The sequence below is a fragment of the Sebastes fasciatus genome, chromosome 17 (assembly GCF_043250625.1).
Source record: "Sebastes fasciatus isolate fSebFas1 chromosome 17, fSebFas1.pri, whole genome shotgun sequence".
Lineage (NCBI taxonomy): Eukaryota > Metazoa > Chordata > Actinopteri > Perciformes > Sebastidae > Sebastes > Sebastes fasciatus.
In genome coordinates, this window is record NC_133811.1 from 25,132,525 (window position 1) to 25,151,481 (window position 18,957).

Consider the following 18,957-nt stretch of genomic DNA (forward strand, 5'->3'; position numbering starts at 1 on the left):
TTCTCTTTAGCGTTCTCCCAGTCAATCATTGTCTCTCTCTTCCCATCCCATCAGCCGGACCAGTCCACCGTCTGTCTCCTCCTCTCTCTCTCTCTCTCCGTACCTCAATGAATTTGCGCCACACGGCCATTAGTATTAATATGCATCTTGAGGGAAGAGAGGGAACAGGCATAAATGAATAAAGATGGAAATAGGGAACAGGCGGATGAGGGTTGGCGAGAGGACAATGAAGTGTCTCGTCCCTGTGATGCCAACATCATTAATGTTAGCTGCTTGTGGAGTCGGAGCGAGCGAGGCAGAGGGACAGAGAGAGAGAGTGGGGACAGGTGAATTAGAAATAAAGGCGCAGATGAACAGGTGAGATTGTTCTGGAAGGAGGTGAAGGGGCACACTTCAGAAGGTGTGATGCATGTGCAGGGCCATAATTTCCACTGGGGATGGGCAGAACATGCCCCTATACCTTTTCAAAACCCTACATTTTTAAAGCTATCCCTACCACGTCATCTCAACGTTTCTAATTCATTTAATCTATGTATTCATTTACAGTTAATATTCTTCTAAAAGGACGCCGGAATTGAACATGAAAAAGATAAGGGAGTAAAGCAAATTAGGGATGTCACGAGAACCGATACTTCGGTACTAAGTCAATGCCAAAATTCTGAAAGAGTGACGGTGCTCGTTTTTCTACAGTACCACAAGTACCGTAGGTCCCCTCAGGGCTCGAGACTAACAGGCGAAGGTAAATTCTAACATTATGTGTTCAAATTAGGGCTGTCAAAGTTAACACGATAATAACGCATTAACACAAAGTCATTTTAACGCCACAAATTTTTTTAACGCAACTTGCGATTTTTAGGTTGTAGTGGGCTCAGTTTTAAAGTAAGAGTGAAGATATATGGTACCAACAATGTCTTGCTAGCTTGCCTTGAAGGAGGCTAAATAACACACATTTTGGCAAGGAAAAACTGGCATGGTCATTTTCAAAGGGGTCCCTTGACCTCTGACCTCAAGACATGTGAATGTAAATGGGTTCTATGGGTACCCACGAGTCTCCCCTTTACAGACATGTCCACTTTATGATAATCACATGCAGTTTGGGGCAAGTCATAGTCAAGTCAGCACACTGAGACACTCCGTTGGGCTTGAAAGTAAAGTGCTATTTTAGTAAAGATGGAAATACAACATAATCTGTAATAAAGTATCAGGGCTCAGAGCTGTTATTCCATTACCATAATCATTACGTGTTATTTGCCGTATTGATATAAATGTATTTAAATGCATTTGGTTGAATAACCTCTGACTTCTTTGTGTCACCCCAACCTCTCAAACCAAACGTACACTCTTGTGCACGTATGTGTGTTTAAAAGTGTGTAAGCATGTGTGTTGGAGCTCCCATACCCGGTACAGGACACATTGTATTAAGTGTGTCGGTCCCACAACGAGGTCAGGCTGATGAATGGCCACTCCTCCCTAAAGTGCTCGGCATGACCAATCTGTTTCTGTCACCCTACCACTCAGTGGACAACAATAAGTGTGTGTACAGTATATCCACACTGTCAGTGTGTGCGGTTTCTGCATACATGCATATATTCACCTTGTGTTTATCTTTGCACATATGCATGAACTATAGGTGTTTATGAATGCATTCACGTTTCTGTATAATAAGACGAGTGTGTGTCATGTGCATGTGTGTGTGGACTTGTGGACGACAGTTGCAGCAGGTGTCAGGCGATTCTGCTTTGTAGTTACGGAGGCCGGGCAGATAAATCGCTCTCACCGAGTCACTGATCATCACTACAAATAGGTCATGACATAAACAGGCTAAAGGGGGAGGCTGGAAGCAGCAGAGACCATCCCATAACTGAAAATTTACAAGTCTGATCTCAGCAGGTGGAAAAAAAAGTAGCCATGTGTGCTTTTAAAGTTTCATTTAAGGCAAGACGGTGAAACTTAGCTGAGTCTCGCTTTGTGATCGGTGTTTTTGATTTAGGTGAAGAGTTCTTATATTCACAACAAAGTCTAAACAAACTGTCCCCTAAATTGTCTGTGTATTATTCTGGTAATACACAATGTGTGTTCATCCGTGACCGTTTATGTCTTGTTAAATTGTCCTTGAGGGGAAATACTGACTCATTGTTTTATAAATTGCTCTAAATAAGATCCTCCATCAAAGTCTAATTTTTGGGGGGGGTAATATGAGCAGGAAACACAGATTAGCTTGACCTCTGCATCTCTACTTTTCAACCACTCTATTTCAATGTCAGCTAAAGTCCTTCTCTAAGGAAACATATTTACCCGACTTTTGGTAAAGAGCATTTTATTCTCACTCAATAGCTATCTTAGCTTTGTCCGAACAACAATAACCCATACAATTACAGTTCGGCATATTTAAATAAACCAACAACTACCAACAGCCATAGTTCTTACTAGGGCTGGGTATTGGTACTCGACACCTTTAAGGTAATAGGAAGTAGTATTGAAGCTTTTCCAGTCAAATGATACATGCAGGCGATCCTTTTTGTGCCCAGATCTAGATAAAGATGGCTGTATTGCTCGCAGCCAATCGCCGCCAATGTTCATCAATTTAGAGCGACATGTGATTAGCCCACTACCACAGCAGCTGCAACACATACAGCCGGGATTGCCTGCCTGCACACGGCTCTTAACACGGAGTTGTCTGAGCCGACGGCTAGCAGCTTACGGGGCTTAAAACGGCAAAAAGTGCTGACAGAGCTAACACCTAATGTTGGGGAGGGGGACTGGAGGGTGGCCATTACGGTTCCACAACAACGCGGTCTGCAACTGTGGGTTGGTGGACGACGTTATCAGCAGTAACCGCTGTATGAGCGCTGGGCAGTGTGGCGGCGATTAGCTGGCCAATGGGACACACAGACGGTATCACTTTAAGGGGACTGGTAGTGGTATTGGCACTGGCATCGTCATTTTTTAAACAATACCCAGCCCTAGTCCTTACAACCTTAATTAATGTGTTGTCACCGATTAGATTGTCAAAATGAGAAAAAATAACAGCTTCAATTCCTGAGGAGCTACGTTAGCATCTCAGCATTAGTGACTGTTGCGTCCACTTACTTAACGTTACAGTTCCCTCAAAACATGTCTAACGAAGATACACGTCAGAGGGGTTTTAGAAGTGGGTGGCCAACTGAAAAATGAGTATGTATATGCTGTATATCAGCGTATTCCCTGCATTACATCACTGCTTAGATGACAAACCTAATACGTGCATTACCAAAGATTACGTTTCATGACATCTTGAAACACCAACACACAAAGTAACCTAAATCTATAGCTAATATAAGCCTTCATTACTCTACCACGAAAAAATTCATCGCTTGACATGACTGAGTCTCACGCCACTCGACGATAAAATATGCAGATTGTACAACAAACTGGCAACCACTTGTTGTGAAGTGAATACAATTGAACGGAGGAGGGAGAGGGCGACATCTATTGACTGAATGTTATCAATGTTATCAATAGCACCTTTCAGTAAAGACTAATTTATGAGAAAGTCTGTCGAGATATTGTAAATGAAATAAACTTGCCAGTTTATGAGGCATCATCTAACTACAACTAATGCGATCTACCCATTTATATCAATGAGGATAGATTAAATATTAACAACACCTCTCACTTTAATGTATAATTCAAAAGCAGCACAAACTGCAGCCCCCAAATGACAATAAAGGTGAATCAACACCTCTCTGAAACAAAAACTGAACATTATAACGATATATCCTTAAATATAAATTATAAATGTATTTCTATATCTTATATATACCTGTGGTGTTATACAGATACCTTTGGGAGGCATGTAGGTGATATGGTTTTCAGGTTATTATTATGAGCCCTATAATCTTTGTTAATGTTGTAATATGACGGCTGAGTTGGAGACACAGACACAGAGACAGACGGAGAGAAAGCACCGCCATAATGAGAATCATGCCCCAATTCATTTTACTCAGGTAGTTAATTCAATGCAATTCACCACACTCACACACTTATCTGAAGTGCTTTAGAAGAATATGGTAGATATAATATCTCATTCCACTGACAAAATGAAAACGGAGGGGCGGCAGACAAAAGAGACAGAAGCGAGAAGTTTTTTTGGTTTTTTTAAAAACTAGAATCTGAAGCAGAGCTTCATTTCAACACCATGGTCCACTTATTATACAAATTACTTTTCATTTTCATTCTCGTGGTGTGCACTAACTGTCTTCACTGGTTTAAGTTTTTTTTTGTGTCACCCTCTTAGTTTCACTGCACCACGAGAGAGGAGGGACTGTCTGTCATAGAGAAACTCAAATAAATGCAAGCACACAGCTGGACGAGTCTTCACTGTCACTGTTTGACGGATTTTGATGTTTGTCTTTGTCAGACTCAGTGGATTAAAAACACTGGACTTGGCCTTCTTCAGAGTTATCTCACAACCAAGCAGGATGGATATACTGCAAAGGTCAAGCTGATTTTTAACAATTAGGTGGAAAAAAATAAGTCGTAGGCTTTTTTATAGTAGCTTCCAGTGGCTCGATGTATAATGTCATGGCAATGGCATGACAAATTAATCCCAACTTTAATCCCAGATGTTCACAATGATTTTACTATAGAAGGGCAATGCATGCCAGAAAGTTAACATTTCTTTAAAGGGCAGCTGGTAATGTTTTATTTTATGGGTCTCCTAATTTCCTAAGAATTTCCAATAACTTTCCTGGAAAGAGCAAAATAATTTGGTACTAATTATTGGGAAAATAGTGACAATACAGTTCTAATACAGTTGAATGAATTTAGTTAGTTAAATTGATTTCATAAGCGTTTGTGGGGCATGTTCAGCTCACCTGTAGAAGACTCTAGGTTATACTTACAATTATGTGAAATTAATCAATTGGAAGTGTACCAATAGAACATTGACTCCATTTACCATGCAGGTACAAAATTAGTAAAAAAAAAATGACATACAGTAGTATGAATTTACAGTTTCCAATCAGTTCCTTTCTAGGAAGTTTTTTGGAATCTTAAAATCTTTGCACGTTAAAATTTATGAAAAACTGATTTTGTGGGTTCTTATGAATGCTTGTATACCCTTGCAGAACATTTGTGCGGGGGAAAAACCATTTGGATGGACCTCAATTTCAGCGGCTTTCCGTCTGCGGAAATATAAGTTTGACCAGTGAAATCCTTGGTTCCAAATGATTGCTGTCATTCTGCATCATAATTATCCATGTGTTTCTGTTTGTTGCACGGAGAATGTGTATTTTTGGAACAATGGGGTAACGGACTGTCGGTCCAATGGTACATTTTTCGGACTATTGGTGGTTCGGAGTAAAGGTCAGTAGCTATCCTTCTCAACACCCAATAATGTACGACAAACACTGCAACGACTACTTCAACAACCAAATAAAGGACAAAGTATGGCTTGAGATCTCCCAACAGCTGGGATATAATGGAGATGGTAATGTAGCTGATATGCACTTGCTAATGTTATATGTTGGTCACAGAACAGGGTCTCGCCACAACAGCTAACGTTGGCATCACATTTGGGTCAGATTAGTTTCTGTATTGTGTAGCGTTACCCCTTAGACATACTCTGTCTGGAGTGGACACGGCACTATTTAGGAGGAAACTCATTGTGCCTCATAGACAAAACTGGAACACAGCAATGCGGATAATTAACACCGGACCCAGTGTGCATAGATGTCAATGTGGAAATTTCCAGAAACGGTGAGAATGGTGAGAAACGGCTTTTACTTTCCTCTCTGCAGTTCACAGAAGACTTTTGAATTTGAAAAGACACATGTTCCATACATTTCAAAACCTTGTAGTTGGCAAGCATGAAGGGCTTGAAACTCGTTGAACGTAAAAACACAGAATGTTTTAGCTTTTAAAACTGAGGGAGTTAGGTGTTCATTAATGAAAGAGCCACACGAGTGGCTGTAGAAAAGCTCTCCGGACCTGTGCGGCCATTATGGTGAGCCCTCCTGGAAATATAGAGAGGGAGAGAGGGGCTTGTATGAGCTCTTGTCAAGGTAACGTGCGTGGGAGTAGTGTGTATCTGTGTGTGTGTTTGCGAGTATAGGCCAGCAAGTGAATGAGTGACTGAATGAGTGAAAGAGAATCACAGAGATAGATGGACAGCAGGGAGAGGGGTAGTCTCTGGGTGATCTTCCTCACAGTGCTGATGGAGGTCCCAAATGTTTTTTGTCTCTTTGTCTGCACAAATATGTGTGCATTTGTTCTTAAATGTGTATATACACATGTGAGTCATCTTAACTTCCTGTATTGTGCATGAGTAGCCAACATTCTTATGGTTACAACTGCCCAGTTGTCTGTGTGTATGTGTTCCAGTCTCCGTTATTTGTGTGTGTCTGTGTGGGTGTTACGAGGGTTGCTGACAGTGACAGAGAAGCAGGACACTGGGTAATGGAGTTTGTACCAGTCGAGAGTGCATCACACTGACAGATGCTAGTCCCCTCGGACACCGTGGGGGAGGAAGTGTTCATTCACTCTCATTGCCACCTCGTGGGAGGGCCTGGAGTACCGCTACACACACACACACACACAGAAATAGAGACAGTGATAGGTTACACCGTACACACAGTCACGGGCGGGCGGAAAGAGGCTAGAGGAACACATACACCTGTACAGTACACATTACAAACACAGTTATAGGAGGGTAATGTGGCTTCACTAATTTTATACCCTTTGTTAACACCTTATTTTGAAAACCGGACGTAGTCACACATGTATACATCCACTAACTTGCGTCTCTAGCTCTCCCGTCAGCTCCGTTATCTTTATACATCCATGGTCAGCTCCATCGGGGCCGTTTGAATGCATTTAACATAAATGTCAGTATATGGGTGCTCTACAGTTGTAGTTGTAGCGCCACGGAGATGAGAGTGACGGCTGGCTTGACGGCACGTTACGATAACGTTTCCTGTCCATGACAGAGTTGGCATGCAGCTTTAGCCATCATGTCTAGCGCTGCTTTTCCTGCAATGTGAGAAACCCAAAGTGTTTCCGTACTATACTGTATGTGTAGTGTTTAACATACTTTGGATTTAAAATGTGAGGGTGCAGGTCATGGCTCACTTTGGCTTTGTTTTTCTTGAAACGGATATGATGTCATGTTACTGAAACTACAACAATAAAAGCGGCAACTTCCTTAAGAGTGGTGTCGATCTTCTCATCTGACTAACTCTAAGCAAGAACACAAATAAGCATATTTCACAAAATGAACTGTTCCTTTAACACAATCACACTGTAAGGACTCGCCTGTGGGGACTAAAAGCCAGTCCTCACAAAGTTAACAATTAAATTTAGTTTAATAGAAAACTGCACATCTCTCTACGGAGGCCAGAGAGCAGCTCCAAAAAAAATAAGACACTCACAGAATTGGGTCACATGCACTCGTTGTCAAATGCGTGCTGCACACAGATGAACTACACACACACACACTCGTACTAAGACTCATTATCACAAACAGTAACTCCGACAAGTATACTCTACGAGGGCTCTTTCTCTCTCTCATCCGGTCTGTCGCAGTTTTCTCTCTCACACGCCCTCATGCTAACGCTCTTCATACTCACAAACCCATTTTGTCACATTTACACACCTCCATGCACACAAACGGAACAGCACTATGACAGCAAAGAAGCCTGCAGACAGGTACTACATTAGAGGGACACCAAAGTTGCCCTCAGGAGTGCAAGGGAAGTGTGATCATATGATATTGAATGATGGTCCACAGAAAAAGGTCACATATTCTTTATTTTATTATACTCATATTTTACAGCTCTGGTTTTATTTTTTTTCTGTGTCCAAATTTCTTTCTCTTATCCCTCGTTTTTTTACTCAATACTGTTGGTTTTGTTGTTTCATATGTGCAAGAGCAGGTGTGTCACATTTTTAGTGCAATCACCAACTCCCCAACTCGCAATACACAAGAGATTTTATTAAAAGGCTGCAGAAACTAGGAGATGAGTTGCTATTTTAGGGAGGGTGTATTATATGCGGTCATTTCTGGGGCACTTTGCCTTTTTCTTTTTTTTTTCATTTCAATCTGCCCAATTTTCTTGAAGAGCTGTATCACTAAATTAATCTTACATAACCGGCTCTTATCTGGACTCGGGGCTTAAAGCTCTTATCCAATTACAAACTTATCCAGCCCACTCTGACGGACTACCTCAGCTTGAGGACACTACTACAAGCACAAGAGAAGGACTCTCTCGTTCTCTCTGTCTGTATCATACCTCTTTCTCACTTTCTTTTGATATCCAGATGTTATTGATGCTTTAAACTCACCCAGACAGAGAGAGGAGAGGGTGCTTCAGACATTTACTGAGCAAACACAACGGGGGGTACACTCATTCTCTCTGTTCATCCATCCCTCTGTCTCCACTTTGTTCAGTAAAAAGATATTATCTATTGTTTAGACCAGCGTAGAGGCAGCAGAGATAGTCTCAGTAATCAGGATGAGACTAATCACAACAGGAGGACACCCTCTCTCTGTCCTCATTTAGATTCCTGCCTCTTCCGTGGTTTTTAAGAGTAGAAAGAGGCAGACATGCTTTACGTCTAAAATGAGCACTAAAGATAACACCCCATCGTCTGAGACCTCTCACAACGCTACAAACAGCGTCATTATCTCTCCCTCTTTCAGCAGAGAGATGAATCTGTGCATTACACCCTGCAGAGCGTCCATGTTTCAGACAGACTACATCTTCGGAGTTATCACAACTCAACTAACCACAACAGCAGGACGCTCATTCATGTCATTTTATCTCCCCATTTCTATACAAAGAGGAAGAAACTATGCACTACAAACTATGTTGGAGGAAGAAAGCACCATAATGTTTTAGTTTGCATCCTTTGTATCAAACAAAAGAGTTTGGAGAGACAGTGGCAACATAGGATGCTTTTGTGAATGCATTTTAAGCCCTTTCTGCTGTAGCTGCTTTGGGCCTACTTCTGCCTGATTTTACATACCTCTATCGAATGCTTAATGGATAGTGGATAAAATATGTTTTCCAATATTTAAAGAAATAATATTTTTGCATTTGTATGCTTTAGTTTTGGTCAATGAGCAACTTGTTTCACATGAAAACAAATGATAGACACCGGTGTCCACACTGCAGAAAGGGGTTAAAAAGGACCCTGTGGAGTTGGAGACAAACACAGTTACGATCACATTGGCTCTGTTAAGACCTGGCATTAACATGCGTCTCCACATGCGTCTTGAATGATCACTTCGGGGGCGGCTGTAGCTCCGTGGGTAGAGTGGTCGTCCTTTAACCGCAAGGTTGGTGGTTCGATCCCCCGCTCCTACTGTTGAAGTGTCCTTGAGCGAGACACTGAACCCCAAATTGCTCCCCCCGGGCACTTTACAGGATTGCAGAGGTCACATTTCATGTATATACCGGTATGTATATGATGATTCTAATAAAGTTTAAGAGTGTGATCGGATCTTACTTCCCTGCTCTATATACAAATAAACACGTAGTATCGTTCAACACATGGCTAATACAGCAGACGTTGATATTAGAGGAATGTCAGTATTAATACCCTATGAATTCAGGTACATTGTTTTAAAGATAGGGTCGTTGGAAAGCTAGCATAATTTGAAAGTAGCATCACCTCAGGAGCTCCGTCTAAACCCGACCCCTCCCCTCCGAGGCAACGCCCCTGAACACATGCACGAGCACCGCCGGTTGGATCGCTGTCAGGGTGTAAAGACCATTTCAACCAATATAACAAATAGTGTATAGGCCTACTGGATAACATCGTCAAACCCTTGAAAGAACCAATCAGATGCCTCCCTGCTTGTTCTCTACCCTTGGCGTGCACCAGCCTGAACTCAAAGCGCGTCGCCGCGATGCCACTTTCAAATTATTCTAGCTTTCCAACATCGTCGACCCTATCTTTAAAGCACTGGAGATCAGCAAAGACAAAAACTTCAGGTGGTGTAAAAAGGAAATATTTGTCCCCAAGATCTTCCACTACCCGTCAGATACCAGAGATGATAAGGACGCTGACATGACAGACAGTGTAGGAGGTTATATGAGAGACAGACAGAGGTGAAGAGAAAAACAGGCGGTCAAGGAGAGAGAGAGAGAAAGGGTTTTCTTCCTCTGATAAACTCAGTGATATCAGTGTCTCGTCTGTCACAAGCACAAGAGTGATTGCTCCAGAGACTCATCTCTCTCTCTTCCCCCTTCCTATCCCTCTCCACCTGCCCTTTCTCTTCCTCCCTCCGTTGATCCGGCTGCCAAAGAATAGTAGGGGATATGGGACCAGAAGAGATAAACAACCCCCCCAAACTCATATGCACATGCACACAAACACACTGTGTTTGCCATGTGGCACACACAGGTATCGAAGCCAATCAGATAGCATTCACACTGCAGAATGTCATCATGCCAAATCTATCTCTCAGAGACATAAAATGGCTGACAGATCGCCTCGCTTTTTCAATTCAATTTTTGTTTTTATTGGCATGACATGTGAATTAATTTGTGTTGCCAAAGCATGTGCAGAAAGAAAATAGTGGATGAAAGAGAAAAATTAAAAAGCAAAAGTGATTATAACACAAACTGGTTATTCATGTATGAGAGAAGAATTATGAACATCGTCATATACTAGGGCTCGGACGATATGCCTATCTGCCGACTCGATACTTGGGTGCCGATTCGATATTCCAATTTATTGCAATTTTTAAAAACTTTTTTTAACACTAGACCATGGGGAAAATCATACACTTCTAGGGACTTTTACTTTGGAAAATATCTTAATTGATCCGGTAAAAATGTTTGATTTTCAGCATGTATGTAGTCAGAGATGTCCTGAAGTCAAATATGTCAGAGTCATTGTCAGGCATTATTTATAAAAAATTTCCAGCAACCCCAAAAATCAAAGGATAAAGACATTTCACTCACAAATTAGAGGTATTTTCTTTTTAATTTATAAGGGACATGTAATGTTTTACACTTCTGGTGAGTATAATCTAATCAATCTTATTTCCATATATGTATTTTGTATATACAGTTCCCTTTGTTAACACCTTATTTTGAAAACCGGACGTAGTCTCACATGTATACTTCCTCTAACTTCTCCAAGGTCGTCGCTAGCTCTGCTCCGTTCTCTTTATACATCCATGGTCAGCTCCATCGGGGGCGTTTGAATGCATTTAACATAAATGTCAGTATATGGGTGCTCTACAGTTGCAGCGTCGGCCCATTTGACGTGGCGGCTGGCTTGACCGCATGTTACCGCTATACGACAACGTTTCCTAGTAGGGCAGCTAAACTGAAATATTCTTAAAAAGTAAAGAGGGAAAACATGTCTGTGATCTTCTGACATCTGATCTAATCAACTTGAACACACCTTGGAAATCACCGAGAGTCATAATAATCTGTTTTCTGCAACACTTTGGAATATTAAGCGCCTATTTGACTACCTTTTTGAGAAATGGCTGCCACAGCCCTCAGGACACAAATCAGTACTGCCCCGATATCCATATCTTTTCACAACATATAAACCTACGTCTGTCTCAAATGTGTTGCAAAATGCACAGTTGTTGTGCTTAACTGTCCCGCTATCCTGTCCATGTTTCCATACTTTACTGTATGTGTAGTGTTTACCACGTTGGATTTAAAATGTGAGAATGCAGGTTGCATCCACGTGGGCCCTCCACCGTTTTCTACTTTATCGTTTCAGTTCGCTGCGGCCGGCTACAGTTTGTTTTGGTTGCCGGATACGGAACGGATATGACGTCACGTTACTCAGACTACAACAATAAAAGCGGTAACTTCCTTCTACCTCCGCATAGACTCAAATGCAGCAAATATATTGATTCTGGCATTAAAAAATCTATTTCAAAATTGTTAAGAAATAGGTGAATCAATTTGTTCCCCACCCCTATCATATACTAAATGTTAGGGTTAGGTTTACCCTTTCATCATGTGTTTTTTCACAAGGTTTGTACCCATCTAGCATCACCCAAAGATACACTCTTAGAGATTAAAAGGCAGACATGAGACATCTTCAGACAGCAGGTGGACACACCCAATCACAAACACAAAATGGTGGGACACACACACACACACACATACATACAGACAAACACACACACTCGTGCGGGCAGGCCGGCAGGAACAGCAGCCCACCGTAATGTGATTTTGTCTCGATTAAAATGGTGGGAATTGGATCTGAGGTAAAAGGCCATGTCAAGAGAGAACAAATGGGAGCGGCGGCACACGGAGGAAGATGAACGACTGTCTGGGAGATGGAGAGATGAGATGGAGGGGAGGAGGTGATGGAGGGAGAGAGAAATGATAGGAGGGGAGAGAGGGAAAAGGGGGGGAAAAAGAGTTGGGGTGCTGTGGGTCTGTATTAATCCATTATGGAGAAGGCTCCCTCCCTCATATCTGTAACCCTCCTCTCCTCCACACATGATGATAGCGCTGACCTCCTTGTGGAGAGGGGAAGTCAGGAGCTGGGAGAGTACACATACATACATACATACATCCTCTTCCTCCTCCTCATCTTCCTCCTCCTTTTGTCCTGGATCTCTTCCTCTGCTCTTTCATCTGCTTCCAACTTTGTTGCTTCACCTATATGCTTCTTCCATTTACCTCCATTATGTTTGTTTTCCTTCTTATGCTCCAGATTGTCTTCATTATCTCTTCCTGTTCTTCTTCCATGTGCCTCCATTTTCAGTTTACTTTTCTTCCATATCCTTTACAGTTATTTTTGCAACAAAAATTTTTTGTGTGTCCACGAAGCATATTAATGATGTTTTTTTTCCATTGAATGTTTTCAGTTTCACCAACATTTATTAGGTTTCCAGTGCTCTTTGGCCAGCTCTGATGAAGTAGTGTAGTGGGGGGGCGGATTTGGGGCATCCATGGTTATGAAAGTAAATCTTCTCCATATACAGTGTTAAGTAACTAATAGTTGGAGCACTTCCAAAGCTTGGATGAAAGGAAAGTCATCCAGTTGAATCATTAGCAGGGCTGTCAATCAATTCAAATATTTAATCGCGATTAATCGCAAATTAATCAAAAATGTTGTGTGAGGTCACAGTGACCTTGACCTTTGACCACCAAAATCGACTCAGTTTATCCTTTAGTCCAAGTGAAAGTTTGTGCCAAATATGAAGAAATCCGCTCAAGGCGTTCCTGAGATATCACGAGAATGGAATGGACGTAAGGTCACAGTGACCTTGACCTTTGACCACTAAAATCTTATCAGTTCATCCTTGAGTCCAAGTGGACGTTTGTGTCAAATTTGAAGAAATTCCCTCAAGGCATTCCTGAGATATTGCGTTCACGAGAATTGACCGGACGTACGTACATATGGACAATCCGAAAACATTATGCCTCCGGCCACAGCTGTCGTCGGCACGGAGGCATAACAAAGATGAGCAATTACATTATAAAACATCAAGTTCTTTGTTCCCCAGCTCTCTGGTGTCCTTAAGCAAGACACTGAACCTACAGCTTAGATTCCTCTCACTGGCTTCTTCTCCACACTGTAGTTTGGCAGCTGAAGATCGTGGGTATGGTAGCATTTTATTTATTTTTCCCCGTGATATAAACAGGTATCACTGCATTATCCTGGAGACTCCCATTTCTCTGAAGAACTCTGAATTGTTATAAAAAGTCAGCTTTAAATGGATATTGATTTTCATCATGCTCCTTTTCTGGCTTCTCCTGGTCACCCACTTTCTCCTCCATTCACCTTCATTTTTCCCTCTTCTCCCTCCTTTAGCTCTTCATGGTCTGGATTTCCTTGTTGCTCTTCATCCCTCAACCCCCGCTTTCAATTCCATTTCCTCTTTATCCTCCTCCTCCTCCTACTTGCAAAGACTAAAACCAGCCTGACACACACACACACACACACAAAGCTTTGACCTGACTGTCACTTATCTGATTATATCATGCACCTACTGACAAGAAGATAAACACGACCAGCATGTAGAATTCATATTCTGCAATAAACCTTTTTTGAGAGTATCTGCACGCCCAGGCTGAAACATGGAGACACTGATAACAACATTTATATCTCATGTAACATGTACACGCTGTATGCTGACCCAGAGTCTATATGACAGTAAACATATGTACTGTCAAGGTAAAACATAGGCAGTACATGCACTGCTGACGCTCATACAATATATTAAGTCTGTGTGGGAAAGCAACATTTCACACAGTGAACAGTCTGTATGAGATCCATCATGAGCCCAGATGAGACCATCTGTATTACTCAGATGAGACAGGTTTGCAGAAAAATCCATGCAAAAAAAAAAAAAAATGCGCCGAGATGATCTCATCATCTGAGGTACTGAACTGAAAAGAGGTCGACAAAGTTTAAGAACACACACTGTAAAGAAAGCTGAAAAATTAGTGTGTAATCACCTCAATCTCTAATTATGTGTTATAATTATGTATAATTTAGTGTCTGGAAAGCCCTGAAACTGGTCTGCCTGGTCCATTATTTCATTTTAGTACACTGTGTTTTTAGGTCCCAGTGCTATTGTCAGGCCTAACACGGCCTTTAAGCAGTAGCCAACTTTGCTGTTTGGACAAAATCCAAATTAAAATGCATCTTCTCTATCTCTTTTTTGGAGAAAAATAGACAACACAGATAACAACAACACAAACTGATGTCCTGTTCAATTTCTCCACACCAAAATACACTTTTTACTTTTCACACAAAGATACCGTTTCCTTAAATTGAGATCTGTACCTTGATATCTTATCAGCATATTGTAAAATGCATTGTAACAGAAGGTGCATTGCTATGAGAATATGATCTGATCTGCCAGACAACCTGCGAGGGAGAACTGGCTCACACTGTGATGGGATCTCAGCCAGAGAGCGAGGTACAAATACAGTCTTTACTGTGTTTTGTCTTTGTAAGGAACCATTGTTCATGTTGAAGAAACTACTCACTCCTAAGTTCTCTTCTACTCGCCTTTTGGTGATGTGCATCTTTACCTCATCCATACAAAAACATCAGTCAGTATTTTGATAACCGATTGATCGTTTGTCATTTTAAAGGCAAAAATGCCACAAATCTCTTTGTTCGATCTTCTCCAATGTGAGGATTTGCTGCTTTTTCTCTGCTTTATATCAATACAAGCGAATTTGAAGCCAACTTTTGAAATGTTACTAAAAAAAGAAATGCAAATTAGGCACGTTTCCATCAACTGGTTTGAAGTGAATAAACTCGGTTACAGCTGGTCCGAAGTTGGCGTTATACACACATGGCTGTAATCCGCTAGTAAACACAGAAGAAGAAGAAGTAGATGTAGCGAACCAGAAACAAAACAAGTCCGCTTGGCCATCTAACCATCTACCATGGAGAAAACTGGGGAGAGGTCTTCAGGAATTTGTTTCAATTGTGCAAGTTTTAATTGTTCTTTCATGTCGGCTCATATTCAGACTTTTTTTTCCAGACTTTTTTCTGACATTTTTTTAAGACTTTTTTTTTTTGACATTTTTTTCCAGACTTTTTTAAGACTTTTCTTTTCAGACATTTTTCAGTCTTTTTTTCCAGACTTTTTTTCTTCCGACATTTTCAGAGATTTTTTTCCAGACTTTTTTCAGATTTTTTTCGCACATTTTTCTGACTTTTTTAATTTTTTTTATTTATTTTACTTTTTTTCGGACATTTTATCAAACTTTATTTCTTCCGACATTTTTTTTACTTTTTTTTCGACATTTTTCAGACATTTTTCCAAGGACATTTTTCAGACTTTTTTTCTTCCGACATTTTCAGACATTTTTTACCAGACTTTTTTCAGACTTTTTTTTTTACTTTTTTTCCGACATTTTCAGGCTTTCTTTTCCAGACTTTTTTCAGACTTTTTTTTTGACATTTTTTTTTTACTTTTTTTCGGACATTTTTCTGACTTTTTTTTAATTTTTATTTATTTTACTTTTTTTCGGACATTTTTCAAACTTTATTTCTTCGAACATTTTTTAGACTTTTTTTCAGACATTTTTTTCAGACTTCATTTCTTACGACATTTTTCAGACTTCAGTTCTTACGACATTTTTCAGACTTTTTTTTTTACATTTTTCTGACTTTTTTTTCAGACATTTTCTTATATGATTTATGATACAGATTACACACTTGATCAATTAATCGAGGAAACAATCTGCAGATTAAATAATAATTTAAAATTTGTTACGCAGTTCTACTATGTATAGTAAATAAATACATTTCTAATTTTGTGTTGTCTCCCAAGTGTTTATTTTTAATAATATATATTAAAAAAATCACCTACTGCCTGGTTAGAGAGTGCATATGAGAAATGTGAGCAAAATGTAGGAGGAATGTTGTGTTGACACTGTGGATTTAACACTTGCTGTAGGTATTCACTGCTTAACTTAGAGTGTGCATTAAAATATGTTTTTATCACTGCATACACTATGGGGAAAATGAGGTGCGCAGTGGTCAATGTCATGTTCTGGTGTCCTGTCTCATGATAATCATTACTAATACTTCAGATTGGAAGGTAACATTTATACTGACAAAGCCATATTTCATAGTATAAAAGCTTGACATGCTGTAATCACGGTATGAAGCATGATCAGAGAGGCTGTTACTGTAGGACAGAACCAGGCTGCATTGCAGAGCGCTCCCTTGGGTGATTCCAGGCAGAGAAAAGTGATCTGTGATGAATCTCTTGTTAAAAGGTCAATACAAAATATCAGCTGGCCAGATTGCTTGCATTGATTTGAACTAGAAGCGTTTTGGAGACAGACATTTGGCAGCGGCCAGAGAACGGCTCCGGTGGTAAAATGCTCCGTTGAAAGGCCACCCTGACAGTGATAAAGATTTCTTAAAGCAAATCAGCAGTAAATAAATCTTTCTGAGGGAAGAGAACTGTCATATTAAACGAGCATTGCACTTCTCCTAACATAGTGGTAAAAAAGTTATAATCCCTAGTTCTCAACTCGAGGGAACCAGTAGGGCAGCAGGTCAGTACTGCATGGACAGAGGCTCAACAGTTTTCTGCCTTAGCGGTGGCTCATCAGCGACAAAAAGCCACCTCTTATTCCTTGTTACAGATACTTTATGTCTAAAAGCTCTGAGTAATCTTTATGTCTCAGATTGTTTCATTTGAATAATTAAGAGACCTGATGGTAGGACTATCCAGACCACTACTTGTGCAGTAAACGCATGGAGTAGCCAGCCAGTGGGGAAAAAGAGCCAGCTGGGGGGTCCGGGGACTTTTTTTTGCTAATATTTGTCAAACACTGAAGACGACTCTCCGCTCTCTACTCAGCAGGGACACAACCTCTCAGCTGAGAGCGCACCATAGACTGTATAACATCAGAAGTGGACGTAGTCACCGTGACGTCACCCATTGGTTTGTGGACTGCTGTTTTGAACCTTTGAGTTCGTCATTTTTGGTCTTTGCCATCTTGTTTTTTTGTGACACAAGACGGTGGAGCTAAGTGCAACCAAACGCTGAATAAGACATTTTTAGGGGACCAATGAACATGAACTGAAAACACACTGTGAAAGGTATTCACGCCCTAAAGCATCCCCTGCTTTATGGTCTATTTGACTCTAAATGGGACCATAATTTACTAAATGAACATCATGCTGTATTGAAGAAGACTTGAAACTAGAGATTGAGACCATAAACTCATGTTTACAATGTTTACTGAGGTAATAAATCAAGTGAGAAGTAGGCTCATTTTCTCATAGACTTCTATACAATCAGACTTCTTTTTGCAACCAGAGGAGTCGCCCCCTGCTGGCTGTTAGAAAGAATGCAAGTTTAAGGCACTTCTGCATTGGCTTCACCTTTCTAAACTATTTTGTTAGAATCAAAAATGAATATAATAAATTAGCTGGCTTTACTGAAATAAGTAGTCAGCTATTTGGCCGGTAGCCGCCGCTGATGTGCGGTGATCTCACCACTCGACGCAGAATGAGCCATACAGTACATGGAGAGAGTGGTATGTTTAGAGAGAAACTTCCTAGTGTTTGCTGCTGTTTCAGCCACGATCCAGGAATACTAAAGTAAACAACTACGTAACCCTGCTCAATGCAGTTCACTCATATGAGCGTGACAGAAATACACTGTAGGAATCGTTAAGGAGATTCGTCCGTCACCCATACCAACAAAAAAAACTCTTTGGATCTGGAAAGTTCACACAAGTCAGCGAGTTGTTTGCATCCCCTGAAATATTAAAGAAAAGTCTAAAAAGTAAACATAGTGTTCTCAGAAACTTGTTTTTTGTTTTTCCTATCCAGTCAATCATCTTGTGAACCCTAAGGTTTATCTTGCAGTGCTGACTCCCAGGTTGAGAACCACTAGCCTAGGTAATCTGAAATGCAGGGAGTGGTGTCTTCAGTTTACCAAGAGAAAGATTCAGATTCAAAAAGGTTTTGAGAAACAGTTGTATCATTTCATGTTTCTTTAGTTTAAAAGTTATTTTGTTACCGAAACTTCAAATACCTTCGAATAATTCTCACCGACGCTTTGAAGCCCAAAAATGGTATTCGGGACAACCCAATTTTTTATACAGAGAACCACTGCTAATGCTAATGATAAGTACCACAAGGTAACTTATAGCATATGCCGTGTATTACACGAATGAATAGTACATCCCATTAATGCACTCTGCTCTCACTGGTGGTGACTAATGTAATGATTTCTGCAGGTCACAGTAGATGTCTCCGGCAAGCTAAAATGAAAAGTTCGCCCTTGCATTACCATTACATATTCATGTAGGTTCTGATATCGGTGTGTATGTGTGTATGCATGCATTAAGGCATGTGTGAAGGTGTGTGAAAGCATATGAGAAAGACAGCGAGGGAGGCTAGAGAGATGGAAAATGGGTATGAATCAGTGTTGACCCCTGGACCACAGAGCGCCTGATGAAATTACCCTGCTGCTGAATATTGTTTTGA